At 41.0% G+C, this 14,443-nt stretch overlaps 1 long non-coding RNA gene across 1 annotated transcript in view; it reads right to left on the bottom strand.

Moving 5' to 3' along the window:
- Positions 1-523: 523 nt before the first annotated feature.
- Positions 524-14,443, bottom strand: part of LOC103160122 — a 31,522-nt gene continuing 17,602 nt past the window's right edge. The window contains exons 2-3 of the long non-coding RNA XR_003486282.2: positions 1,738-1,840; positions 524-991 (exon numbers count right to left, since the gene is read on the bottom strand). This is a non-coding gene — a long non-coding RNA (uncharacterized LOC103160122). The remainder of the gene's footprint in view (positions 992-1,737; positions 1,841-14,443) is intronic.

Here is a 14,443-nt window from a genome sequence, read left to right as displayed (position 1 = left end):
TCTTCAACCCTATCCTGGGTATTTGCACCTTTGCATCTAGTTTCTGGGTCACAGAGCCTATCTGAGTTTCTAACTGGCTACAGATATTCTGTAGTTTGTCATGGTCCTCTGACAGCCTAGCCTCTAACACCACAGACATGGAGGATCTCTCTGTGTTTATCTTATCATAAATACGCTGCATCTCTTCTTGGGTAACAGACAGCTCCGTCTTTAGCGTATTGGAGATAGAGCCAAGCTTATCATTCATCCAACTTCTGTTCCACTTGCTGCACAATTGTGGCCTGACCTAATCTGTTCTCCAAAAACCTCATCACATAAAGCTGTTAATTCCTGTAAGCAGGTGGTGAGGTTATCTTTGTCCCTGTTCCTGGGGAACTCTGGCTAGTAATGTTATTTGTACCAGCAAGCTAATTGCCATTACTGCATATAGGCAGGTAATTGGCAGATTAGCATCCTCCTCAAACATTGAATTCACGTAATAAGCAAAAATATTACCAATTTTAGCAAATGATAAATATTCCGCCATGATTTTATCTGATTTCTACTCCAGATGCATTAAGTATCTTTGACTAGCAGGTGGCACAGGCATTCAGCTAGTCTGTGCGGCTTCTGGCAATGGTGGGTCAGGCAAGATGGCAGCGGCGATGGTAGAGCTGAGGTCACACAGGCAGCTGCGCTTTAGGTGAAAGTGTACTGCCTTGCAGCCGCAACTACTAACAAAGGTATGGCTTTACAGCTGCTGCGGCCAGGGAAAGCTTCTGACCCTGCTGAAAGCTATGGCCTACTCCCAAGGCCTCCTCTGCCCAAGGGCAGGAGGCATTCTGGCATGGGTAGGCCACAAACTGGGCCGTTCCATGCATGCAGCTAGAAACTGCGGGGGTGGGGGGGGGTTAAAACCGTAGGGAGGTCTGGGGAAGTCTCCCAGCTGGGTGGATGGTTCTGATCGGCTCAGTGGCAGTGGGATCCATTTGTGGCTGCGAGCTAGGCACACCTGTGGAGAGAGGAAGTGCTTTCCTGCTCAGCTAGTCCCCCATCCTGATGGGACCCTTGGGCACTCCCAAACAGGGCCTAGGTTTACAAGGTCCTGCTTCTGACAACCAGACAATGTGGGAATTACCATTACGGAGCCAGGTAAAATTACAAGGGAATTTAATAGGGAAAAGCCTTACTTACAGAGCGACCTAGCCAGCCGGCAGGGCAGCAGTAGGTACAGGAAGCTGAAGATGAAAGCGAAAGAAGCCCCCCTCTCCCCCCTCATCTGAGCGTCCCTCACTCTTAAACCTTCCCTATGTCACCCTGACCACGCCCTCGCAGGTGTAACCATCTTACACCTGCCAGAATGGCTAAGATCAAAAATACTGAGTACAGCTAATCCTGGAGAGGATGTGTGGAGTCACGGGAACACTCTTCCACTGCTGGTGGGAATGAAAACTCATACAGCCACTTTGGAAATCAGTATGGTGGTTTCTCAGAAAATTGGGAATCAATCTACTTCAAGACACAGCAATACCACTCTTGGGCATATACACTAAGGATGCTCAATCATACCACAAGGACACAATGTCTATAGGATTTACTCTTTAGTTTACACATACTGTGGCTTTTGCTAAACTTATATGTTCATGTCTCCATCACTAAATGAGAAAGTGTTTTCACTGTCCACAAAGCTCTGCAGTCTAACTAATTTGTCTTTCCCTCCCTACAACCCACTGGCACCCACTGACATCCATAGTTTACCTTTTCCAGAGTAATCGAGCTTCAATCACATGGCACAGTCTCTTTCCAACTGGCTTCTCTTGCTTAGTAATGTGTATTTATGTTTTGTGCATTTTTCCATGACCTGAAAGATAATGTTGTTTATTATTGAAAAACAGACACTTTCAATATGACAAAACATCAGCCTACAGAATGGGAAAAGATCTTTACCAAGCCCACATCTGACAGAGGGCTGATTTCCAAAATATATAAAGAACTCAAGAAAGTAGATATCAACAAACCAAATAATCCAATTTTTAAAATGGGGTACAGATATAAACAGAATTTTCAACAAAGATTCTCAAATGCCTAGAAGCACTTAAAGAAATGTTCAGTATCCTTAGTCATCAGGAAAATGCAAATCACAATGATTCTGGGATTCCACTTTATACCTGTCATAATAGCTGAGATCCAAACCACAAGGGACCGTTCATGCTGGAGAGGATGTGGAGCAAGGGGAACACTCCACCATTGCTGGTGGAAGTGTAAACTTATACAGCCAACATTGTAAGCCAGTGTAGTAGTTTCTCAGAAAACTGGGAATCAGTCTCCACAAGACCCAGCTATATCATTCTTGAGCATATACCCAAAGGATATTCCATCATACCACAAGGAAATTTGCTCTTTCTGTCTCTTAAATACAAAACAAAACAAAACACTACAAAACATGAGGTCCACTTTGTGGTGGCCACCCTGCTACTAGATTTGGGGCTTGTCGTAAAGTATGGTTATACTCTGTGCATATTTACTTCCTTGAAGAAAACTGCTTTCCCCTCTCTAAGAAGCTGTTATTTATGAATAGCTTTTTGGATAGGTGTGGGACTTTGTGTCCACTTTTCCTTCTTCATATTCCAATTTTGTCTGGCTTGAGCTTGTGCAGCCTTGCACATGCTGTCACAGTCTCTGTGACTTCATATGTGCCTCTTCCCAGCTCTTTCCTTAAAATTGTCCACCACCTCTGGCTCTTACAATAATGCTGTCTCCTCTACCCCTTCTCAAAGATTCTTAAGCCCTGAGAAGAGACCTATGATAGAGAGATCCCATTCACAGTTTAGAACTTCAAAGTCTGTAACTCTCTGCACACATATGTTAATTACCATCTACCACAAGAAGAAACTGCTCTAATAAGATTTTTCTATGTCTAGCATAACTGCCATAGTACTTTCATTTAATTTTTTCTTACTATTTTTTTTTAATTGATGGAGCACTATGCAGTTTTAGCCAACTCCTGACAAATATCCTTAATACTTCCACTTGGTTCAATTTTAGAGATGAAAAGCATGTATCCACCCAAGTCTATTACTAAGTTGTCTTTTATAGGAGAAATCAGCAGTAAGGGTATTTTTAATTGCACCTCTCTGAGGAAGTTAAGTTGATAGTCTAGTTGACCTAACAAATATAAGCACCAGGAGTCACTCTAGCTCAGTAGTTCCTTCAACAATGCAAAAAATACAAATATTAAATTCAAGATTGGGTAAATCTTAATGTCTAGCATTAAAAGAATTTACCAGATGGTAAAAAACAATAATTTTTTATAACATGGCTATACAACTAAATGTATCTTAAAATAGAAATTAAATAAGGCCCAATATTAATGATAATTCAAAGTAGTCTGAATGAAAATTTAATGACAAAAAATAGAAGGCACTATAAAATTATAGAAAATTAAGATTTCTATAACATCATCTATGTTGGAAGTGTCAATGTCCTTTGCATTTATGACTATTCAAAAATGTAAATGAAATTATGCTTCATGTAAAAGTTGCAGGTGTCATAATTTTAAATTATATGTGTATGTTACAAGTTAGTAGAAAATAATGATAAATCTGTGCCCCAAATCTTCAGAAGAAAATGGGCAAGAACATTGAGAAATACTGACAATGATTGAAAATATTAATGAAGAATATAAAACATCAAATACAAGAGAACACAATAACACTGCATAAAAAAAAAAACTGCAGAGGAGACTCATGGAGCCAGAGAGATCAAAGAAACTATCACCTAAATAAATAAAGTCACCCAATCTGGATAATAAGCACACAGAGAGAAGGCCAGAATCACCAACACCATGAGAAAATCACAAAGAATATTAAGACACACTTGAGAAGAAGACAAATGTACTTCATGTAAGAGGACTCAGAATTGGGATAGTATCTCCCCAGGTGCCTATTAGGACTAGAGGAGATGAGGGGTCATTTCTGGGTGCAGTTTTGGCTACTCACATATTGGGCTATCTATGAGGAATTACTTGAAATGAGAGTGCATGTATGTGAGCTTGGCCAGCATAAACTAAGGTTGGCAAAATACATTAGCTCTGGAAGAAATGGACAAAGAAGGTGAGTTAAGGGTCCACTCTATTTGTTCAGATGAGATGGCCTAGCCAATCTACTGCCTGAGACAAGCCTTGCAGGAAAAATGTCCAAAGTAAAATATTTAAAATTGCAATTGGATTAAGGTCCACCCAGGAGTTGGAACTCAAACCCAACACTGCTAAAGTGGCCAAGAACATGAGACTAGATAGATCATGGCTGTAGGGGGAAAGCCACCATTATCGTTCTGCTGAAAGAATATAGCAATGAAGAGCCTCCTAATGATATATTGCTGTACCCATAGGGTCAGTGCCACTCCACTGACATCAAAAGAAGCTTCATTTTGCAGTAGATGGGAATTAACACAGAGACTCACAACTGAAAAATCTGCAGTGAGTGAGAAACTTTGGAGTACTCTATCTTAAACTTGATGTCTCTAAGAAACCCCTCCCCTAAAGACTCAGGGATCTATGTGGGAGAGGAGTTAGAAGGAATGATTGTAAGACCAGAGGTGGCAAACAACTCTGAGGAAACACAGTCATCTAGACGAAACAGGGTTGATGCACACATGAACTCACAGAGACTTTGACAGCATGCACAAGACCTGTACAGGTTCAAAGCAGACAAGATACCAACACTGGGAAAGGAAGGTGGTCAAAGTTCCACCTCAAAACAAGAAGCTATTTGCAACTATTACCTGCTGGGAAAGGGAAAATCGGTTTTCTACAATGGAGTGACTTTGATATATCAAGCACACCGTAGGGCAGGGCCTATGCTCAGGAGTAGTTGGCCAACAGAAATAAGATTCTGTGTCTTTTTGTGGACTTTTTGATTGTTCGTTTTGGTTTAGTTTGTGCTTTTGTTGTTGTTTGTTATCTAATTGGTTTCTGTGCTCTGATTTTCTTTCTTTACTGAGAGAGAGAAAGAATATAAAGTTTGGTAGGTAGAGAGGTTGGAGAATGGGAAAGAATATGACCAAAATATATTGTGTGAAAAACTTATATAATAACTTTTTAAAAGGTCACAAGAGACCTTGCCAAACCATCATAAAATATTAAAATCACTGTAAGTGACATGTTTAGAGAAGGACATGATGTCACCCTTTTTAAGAGGCCAGAACATAATTATATGAAAGGAACTTGGCTAGCAGTATTAGTACAACTAATTTGGAGGCAGGAGAAAAGTTGTAAAACATAAAGTAAAAGGTACAACCTCTTTTTGATGATACTATGAAATTCACAAAAATTTATTTATTAAAAGCTAGAGATTCAAGGCTCATGGAGAAGAGGGGACAAGTCCCTGCAATTATAATAACCCAGGCAGGAAGTCTAAGAGAACATCCACACTAACCATTATAAAAGGAAGATGTCATCTATGAGAAGAAATAGAGTACAAAGCAACCAAGCTTTTTACTATCACTAGCTGTAGCTGGTAGTATCTGAAGCATCCTGTTTCTCAATTAAGAGTAAAACCAAGCTCTAGGTGAGAATTAGTTCTTCTTTGCAAAGAAGTACAAGGATGTACATACATGGAAAGTAAGAGACCTTTTTCAGAGACAGAATACACCTGCATAGTCAATTACTGTGGATAAGAAGGAAGAGTTGCTGAGGATGATGACATAAACCTGTAATCCCAGCACTGAAGAGGTAGAGACAGGAGGATGTCCACAAGTTCAAGACCAGCTGGGTCTATGGAGTAAACTCCAGATTATCTATGGCTACACAGAAAGGCCTTTCTCAGAGAGAAGTGGGGAAGGAAGAGAATGGTAGGGCACAAGGACTAGGCAGATAGCTCAATGAGCAAAGTGCTTAACTTTCAAACTTGAAGGCTGCAGTTTGGTCCCCAGCATGCACATAAATGATGGATAGCAAGGTGGCCTGGATTCATCCCCAGGACAAGCTAGCTATGTAGGATTAATAGAATATGGTAAGCTCTAGGTTCAAGGAGCCCTGTCTCAATACATAAGGTAATGACTGAGAAAGGAAGGTACCCAGTGTAAACCTCTTGCATCCACACACTCATGGACACACACACACACACACACACACAGGCACGCACGCACGCACACACGCACTGACACAGACCCGGACACTCATATGCACATGTGTGCACTGACACCCTTTAGAACATACAGACACCTGTGTGTGCATATACCACACACACATGCAAATCCCCCCCCCAACTAAAGCAAGTTTATGGGCCAAATAAGTATCAATAAAGGATTTCTGATGCTGTGGAAGGTGAATTCACAGGTGATGGATGATGTGAAGGTCTCCAGCCTCAAGTAAAAGCAGAAAAAGCCTGAAGATGGGAGGGACTGGAGGAACTCCTGTTAGGATGAGCAATATGATGAAGAATGAATGACCCGGAGCAAACAGCAGGCACAGCTGAGCTGATCCAGCATGTTAGTGATCTCCTCTGGCAGTATGGTGTCCTTTTCCCCCTAGAAATATTCTGAAGCCCAGAAACTGGAGTAGTGAGAAATTGGGCAGATTTGCCAACATGCCAGTGGGATTTCCCCAAAAAGGAAGCTTTCAGAATAAAAGCTGCCAGGGCTCTTCTGTGCAGCCCACTTCATTAGGACTCCTTCCCTCCTGGCTCAATACCCTGCAGTTGGAAGCCATTATCTTCTCCATGGAAGTCATCAGAACAGGCACCTGGCTCCTTGGAATGGAGGCCAGGAAGCACCCCTGCTAGCTTAAACTGCCTCTGCAGATCAGAAATCCTATCAGAAGCTCTTCCATGCCTGCCCTAGATTGGCTTAGGCTCTCTTCTGACCTAGGAAGCTCCCCGCTCCTGCAGGGTCTGTCTGACCAAGTCTCATTATCCTTCACAGCTTAGCTCATTGCCATTCCCCAAGGCAGCCAGGCCTGACTTCTCTTCACAGTCCTAGCACATCAGTGTGCACAGTGAACAACAGAATGTGGTCAACAAGTACATTCAATCACTATTGGGTCTTCAATACAGAGGAAAGCATCTTGTAATAAATATTAGATATGTGAATGAATGAATGAATGAATGAATGAATGAATGAATGAATGAACGAACAGACAAATGAGTGGCAATCTCTCAGAGGAATGATACTTTACAGCAGTAATTCTCAGCATGGCTCCTCACCCTCCAATAGCAGCATCACTTAAGAACTTGTTAGAAATGCAAATTATGGCTCCCTAGCTGCATCAGCTCTGGTGTGTAAGCCTCTCCCATCTACTCTACATTCTATTAGGCGTTCGCAGTGATTTTAGTGTTTGCTGAGGTTTAAAAGTCACAACACTGTAGATAGTATTAAGTTGGTTTCTGGTTTGGGATAGGGGCAAATGACAGAGCTTTAAAGAAGCAGGTGCAGAGCTGCTGGGAGAGCTGGGGACTGTGGCGAAATATAGAGCAAGAGCAAAGACCCCTTCCAAAGGTGACCTGCTGCTCGGCACTCTCAAGTTGTACATGCAGGGACTTTCTGTTTGCTAAGAGATTCTGGGCAACTTTTTTCAATGTTATATTTATGAATGGGTAAATTTTAGAGGTTACATGCAACACATTGACTGGTTTGATGCAGCCTATGTGTTGTGCTACCTTAATAAACTTATACAAAGAATCAAATGATTTGTGTTTATTGCTGGGGGGGTCCTAGTTGAGGTCCAAGCAATAGGAGAAACATGCCAATGTGTTTTTTTTTTTTTCCTGGCCCGTCCCTGGTTATGAGACAAAAAGAAGGAAATATTTGGCTTTAACCAGCTAAGTCAGCTTTAGCCCAGCTTAGCAGAAGACTTATATAAAAGCCTAATCAATACCGCCCCTGCTTATAGAATTCTCTAGAGAATCACATATAGAAATTGGGAAGGAGGAAAGACTGTAATACACTTGCAACAAAATGATAGGTTTTTACTCTGAATACCACCCCAACCACAAATTATGCAGAGAGAGGTTGGGATGAATATCAAGAAAGATTTAATTGTTTAGTTTCATTTTCAGGCAGCTTTTTTTTTCATTTACTGTATGCAATTCTTCAAACTTGTGTGGCTATAGCTAGATCATTAAAAAAAACAACATCGAAATAAGAATAGCAACAAAAACAACAACCCAAAACACCCTAAAATCAAAGAAACATTCTGCAAGTGCTTTCCCCACCTTTGCTCTGACACTAACACATACAAAATCACCCACACACTTCATACAGTGCTGGGAAGATGACAAGAAAAGAATTCAATGAAGAAAGGCCCTGCCTGGGCCACAAAGCATAAATCCTCAGAGTGCTTTATGGAGACTGTTTCAAAAAAAATGGTTTTAATTTCTTAAGAGGTTTTGTAATGATAGCTTGTGTCTCCACATCAACTGGTAAAAGGACAGAGAAAACTCAGAGGAGTTCTAGAAAAATTCACACAGAAAAACACTAATGAGACAGCTAAATTATCCATTGAAGGAACAGAAAAGCAAAATCGACAGGTTTTTATTCAAAGGACTGTCCTTGTCTTTCAAATAAAAGAAGACTAGTGAGCAAATAAAATGAAAAGAAGAATGCCTGCATGCCTGGGATGCTCTGCTGAGGAATTCTTAGAAATGAGCAGCTACAGAAACCTGTAGGTTTAGTAAGGCTGTATACAATGGTGAGGCTGTGTCCCATGATGAGGCTGTGTACCCTGGTGAGGCCCTATACAATGGTGAGGCCCTATACATTGGTGAGGCTGTGTCACATAGTGAAGCCATATACAATGCTGAAGCCATATACAATGGTGAAGCTGTATATAATGGTCAGATTGTATACAATGGTGAGGTTGTGTGCCATGGTGAGGCTGTGTACAATGGTGAGGCTGTGTGCCATGATGAGGCTATATACAATGGTGAGGCTGTATACAATGGTGACGCTGTGTCCCATGGTGAAACTGTGTATGTCGAGAGGCTATAAACCAAGGTAAAGCTGTATTTTATGGGGAGACCACATGTCACCTGGGACTGTCTACCATGGAAGACTGGGTACTCTGGTAAGCCTGTGTACCACAGAGAGACTGTAGGACTGTGTAACACTAGAGGTTGTATACCAGTAAGGCTGCATTGCATGGGGAGGCTATGTTCCATGGTGAGGCTGTGTACGCTGGTGAGACTATATACCATTGGAGGCTATGTAAGATGGAGCGGCTCTGTATTATGGTGGAAATATGTACCACGGTGAGACTGTGCACCATGATGAGACTGACTGTACCATGTGAGGTTGTCTGTGTATCATGGTGAAATTGTATACCATGGGAGGTTGTATTCCATGGTATGACTAAGTACCATGGTAATGGCTATATATCTTGGTGAGGCTGAGTACCATAGTGAGCCTGTATCCCATGGTGAGGCTGTATACCATGGAAAGATTGCATACCATGCTGAAGATACATATAAGGCTAAGATGGCATGCCATGATGAAGCTGATTGCAATGACCTTGAAAAGGAGGAGGCAGGAGGGCCTGAGAGAAAAGTGCACCTTCAGTTCCCCTCAGATGACAACCCTGTACAAGGAAGAACACATACTTCCTAGGTCTCTCCCAGAACATAGAGGCATATGACAAGGACATTCTATTTCTTTTTACCTCTTACATTGAAAAAAGACTAATACAATATATTCTGATCACATTTTGTTCTGTTCTTAATAAATGCCAGAATTGTCCTACAAATGACCTATAAAATTTTCATTTTTAGGAAAAAAAATCATGTATTGAGAATATAAAAAGGGTATGTGTAATTATGAAAACCTCAGAATACAAAAAGCACTAAAAAGAAAATTAAAAAAAAATCTCTAATACTTCCACTTGGAAGCAGCTGTTGATATTTTATATTCATCACCTAGCCTTCATGTACCTACATTACACAGCCAGAGAGATAATAGTTAGACATGGGCATGGGTTTTGATTCTGAGACCAAACTAAGCCATTTTTTTTCCATAACTGGCCAAACCACTTACTATGTTTTTGTCCTTTCAAACATAAATACTTTATCTGTCTCTTTGAACATTGTTGTCATTTGGCACTCTTAGTCAATCTGATTTAAATGTTTCTTTTTATGTGTTTTGATTGTAGCATACTTTAATCAACTCCTTTTATTATTATTTTTGCATGTGAATATTTGTCAATACCTCTGGCTTTTTTTCTCAAATAAACAGCTTGGATTGGAATTTTTAAAAATTTGCAGAGGATCCCAGAGGCATTTCTTTGAGGGGAAAAGTGATGCAAGTACATAAGGAATTAAGAAAAGTTTGGTCATAAGCCAGTGTGAACAAGAAGAAAGCAAGAGCAAACTATGGACTTCACACAGGTCACAGGGATGGGTGGGGCTGTCACATCCCCCTGCTTCTCTTCTTTTTGCACAGGGTAAGGGCCTGACTCTTCACTCTTTAATTGCTTCTATTCTCTCTTTTTTTTTTAAATTACTTTATTTTTCATCCCCACTGCAGTTTCCCCTCCCTCCTTTGCTCCCATCCTCTCCCCGCAATCCACTCCACTCCTCTGAAAGGGGCAGGCCTACCTCCCATGAGTATCAACAAAGCAAGGCATATCAAGTTGCTCAGCAAGACAAAACAGCAGCCCACAGAATAGAAAAAGATATTCACCAACCCCATATCCTACAGGGGGCTGATCTCCAAAATTTACAAAGAACTCAAGAAGCTAGTTTCCAAAACACCAAATAATCCAATTAAAAAGTGGGGTACAACATACAGGGATACTCCCTGAACCAAGACACACAGGGGTGGGCCTAGGCCCTATCCCAAAAGATATGATAGACTCTGATGACCCTCCCTATGGAAGGCCTCACCCTCCCTGGGGAGCAGAAAGGATATGTGATAGGTAGGATTTTAGTTGGAGGGAGTGGTAGGGGAGGATGGGAGGGGGAACTGGGATTGACATGTAAAACAATCTTGTTTCTAATTCAAATAAAAAAGAACAAAAGAAGTGGGGTACAGAACTAAATAGAGAATTCTCAATACAGGAATCTATAATGGCTGAAAGACATAAGAAAGAGCTCAACATCCTTAGCCACCAGGGAAATGCAAATCAAAACAACTCTGAGATACCATCTTATTCCTGTCAGAATGGCTAAAATAAAAAACACCAATGATAACTTATGCTGGAGAGGATGTGGAGAAAGGAGAACACTCCTCCACTGCTGATGGGAGTGCCAACTTGTACAGCCACTTTGGAAATCAGTATGGCGACTCCTCAAGAAAATGGGACTCATTCTACCACAGGATCCAGCAATTTCACTCTTAGGCATATACCCAAAAGAAGCACATTCATACAACAAGGACATCTGTTCAACTATGTTCATAGCAGCATTATTTGTAATAGCCAGAACCTGGAAGCAACTTAGATGCCCTCAATTGAAAAAATGGATAGAGAAAATGTAGTACATTTACGAAATGGAGTACTACTCAGTGGAAAAAACAATGAAATCTTGAAATTCGAAGGCAAATGAATGGAACTAGAAGAAACCATTCTGAGTGAGGTAACCCAGTCACAAAAAGACAAACAGGTATGCACTCACTCATACATGGATTTTACACATAGAGCAAAGGATTAACCAGCCTACAATCTACACTGCCAGAGAAGCTAGGAAACAAGGACTTGAAGAGAGACATACATGGTCCCCCGGAGAAGGGGAAAGGGACAAGATCTCCTGAGCAAATTAGGAGCAGGGACAAGATCTCCTGGGCAAATTAGGAGCATGCGGGAGGGGAGAGGAAGCTAGGAGAATGAGAAGGGGAGAAAAGGAAGGATGAGGAGGACATAAGGGAGCATGAAGATATGTAGGGGGAAGAACAGAGGAGAGCAAAATAAGAGATACCATAAGGGATGGAGCCATTATAGATTTAAAGAGAAATCAGGCACTAGGAAAATGTCCAGAGATCTACAAGGATGACACCAACTTACAATCTAAGCAACAGTGGAGAGGCTACCTTAAATGCCCTCCCCTGATAATGATATTGATGACTAACTTATATGACATCCTATAGCCTTCATCCAGCAGCTGATGGAAGTAGAAGCAGATACCCACTGCTAAACACTGAACTGAACTGGAATCTAGTTACAAGAAAGAGGAGTGTTGAGCAAAGGGGTCAAAACCAGACTGGTGAAACCCACAGAAACAGCTGGCCTGAACAAAGGGGAGCTCTTGGTCCCCAGACTGATAGCTGGGAAACCAGCATGGAACTGATCCGGACCCCATGAATGTGGGTGTTAGTTAGGAGGCCTCAGAAATCTATGGGGCCTCTTGTAGTAGATCAGTACTTATCCCTAGCATAAGAATGGAATTTGGGGGCCCATTCCACATAGAGGGATACTCCCTGAGTCTAGACACAAGGGGAAGGGCCTTTCCCCTATCCCAAAGGATATGACAGACTCTGAAGACACCCTGGAAGGCCTCACCTTCCCTGAGGAATAGAAATGGTATGGGATAGGTAGGGTATTAGTGGAGGGAAGGGGAAGAGGGGAGAGAGAGGGAACTGGGATTGACATGTCATGTAAAACAATCTTGTTTCTAATTTAAATAAAAAATAAATTACAAAAAAAATGACTAGGGACCGCCCCTTGTATTTAGGCTAGGCAAGCCAATTCAGTACAAGGACTAGATTTCCAAGATCAAGCCAAAGCAAATCTGTGGTGTGGTGGTGTGTGTGTGTGTGTGTGTGTGTGTGTGTGTGTGTGTGTGTGTGTGTGTGTGTGTGTGTATTTATATACATAAACAATTTAAATGTAGTTGCACTGTAACCAGGTAACAATGTCTCTCTTAGAAACCAGAGGCTAACAAATGAAAAGCCCAATGCCAGGAACTGGTTACTTATTTTGCAGTTTGTGGCCAGTGAAGTCCCATAGTCAGTTTTCTCTGAGAGTATAGCCCCTAGTAAGCCAACCATTGTTCAGTGGAAGGTCATACATCAAAGAATATTTGGGCAGCAGAAATTAATACTGATGGTTTAAAAAACAAAACAAAAAAGCAAAAAGAACACCAAGTTGGGTAGGAAAGGAAGGAGTATTGGGTCTGGTAAGAGTTGTGTAAGTGGAGAATATAATAAAAACACATTCTACAAAAAAAATCTCAAAGAACTAGTAAAATTATTTTAAGAAAGAAAGTAGGAGCCATGACTTTAATACTTGAAAAAGTATAATTCTAGACAAAAGCAATACCAAGACACAGAAGGTATCTAAGGAGATAAGGCAGCAACTCATTAATAATCTCAGGAAGTCTGAGTAGCTATAAAAACACTACAAGAGGCAAGATGTTTGAAAAAATAATTTCAAGTAGGAAGGTTTTCTAATTAAAATTCAAAAATTGTGTGCTGTGTCTGAAGGTTGACAGTACGGGCCCTGATCCCCAGCACTGTAAAACAAAACCTCCCAAATTAGAAAAGACTGACAAAATTGACTTCTCGGCAAATGAATTGCTAAAAGTAAGCACAGAATTTAAAAGAACAACTTTGAAAAGCAGGTGGTATATTAATTACTTTACCAGTAAGAAGCAGAGTAGCCTAGTTCAAAAGATACAGCAAATATGAGAAACCAGAAGCTGCAAAAATGGCAAAACTCCAGATGAATCTTGGAACACATCACATAAAAAGATTTTCAAGTCCACCCAGGATAACAGTGTGGTAATATGGAGGCAAGTGTTCTAATCTTGATTCTCATCCTGGATTCACCTCTTACTGGTTGTTTGACCATGTACACCTGATGCCTCTGTTTTCATGTCAATAAATTAAGGGCAGTAACAGAAAACGCCTCTCTCTTAGGATACTAGTCAAAATTGAATGAGCTGTTATTTGTGAAGTGCTCATGAAGGCTTGTTAACTAGGAAGAGGAGCCACACACTGTTAAAGAAGTGGAAGAAATGAATGTAAATTAAAGTTACAGCAAAGTGCAATTGTTGTATTTACCAGATGTGCAAAACCTGAATCTTTTGACGGTTGGTGGAAGCATTGAGGAGACTGGAATTTTCCACGCCAGTAAACCTGGAAAGCCATTTGGCCTGTGTGTAAAACATCCATATGTTTCTTGAAAACTATCAATTTCATCACTAGGTGTGGGGTTATAGTTCAGTGGTAAAGTGCTTGCGTAACATGCTCAAGGCCATAGGTTCAGTTCTCAACCCCCCCCACACACAATAAATTTCAAGGTATTTATAGTACATATATGACTGTATCTAGATGAAATGAAGAATGAAGTGTTTGTAATAGCATGTGATTGACAACATAATGTTGCTCTAATTCTAACTGTTCTTAAAAATAATATTGGAGTTAATGCTGAAAATCAGAGAAGCAAAGCAGCCAGCCACCAGAGAGTTCTCACCTCTACCAAAGGGGCCATCTTGTCCTCAGACTGCACTGTTCATGCAGTCCTCAGTCAAGCACTCAGACT

Source organism: Cricetulus griseus, chromosome 6, assembly GCF_003668045.3.
Source record: "Cricetulus griseus strain 17A/GY chromosome 6, alternate assembly CriGri-PICRH-1.0, whole genome shotgun sequence".
Taxonomy (NCBI): Eukaryota; Metazoa; Chordata; class Mammalia; order Rodentia; family Cricetidae; genus Cricetulus; species Cricetulus griseus.
Note: the sequence above shows the minus strand (reverse complement) of the source record. Positions and strands in the feature narration are given on the sequence as shown.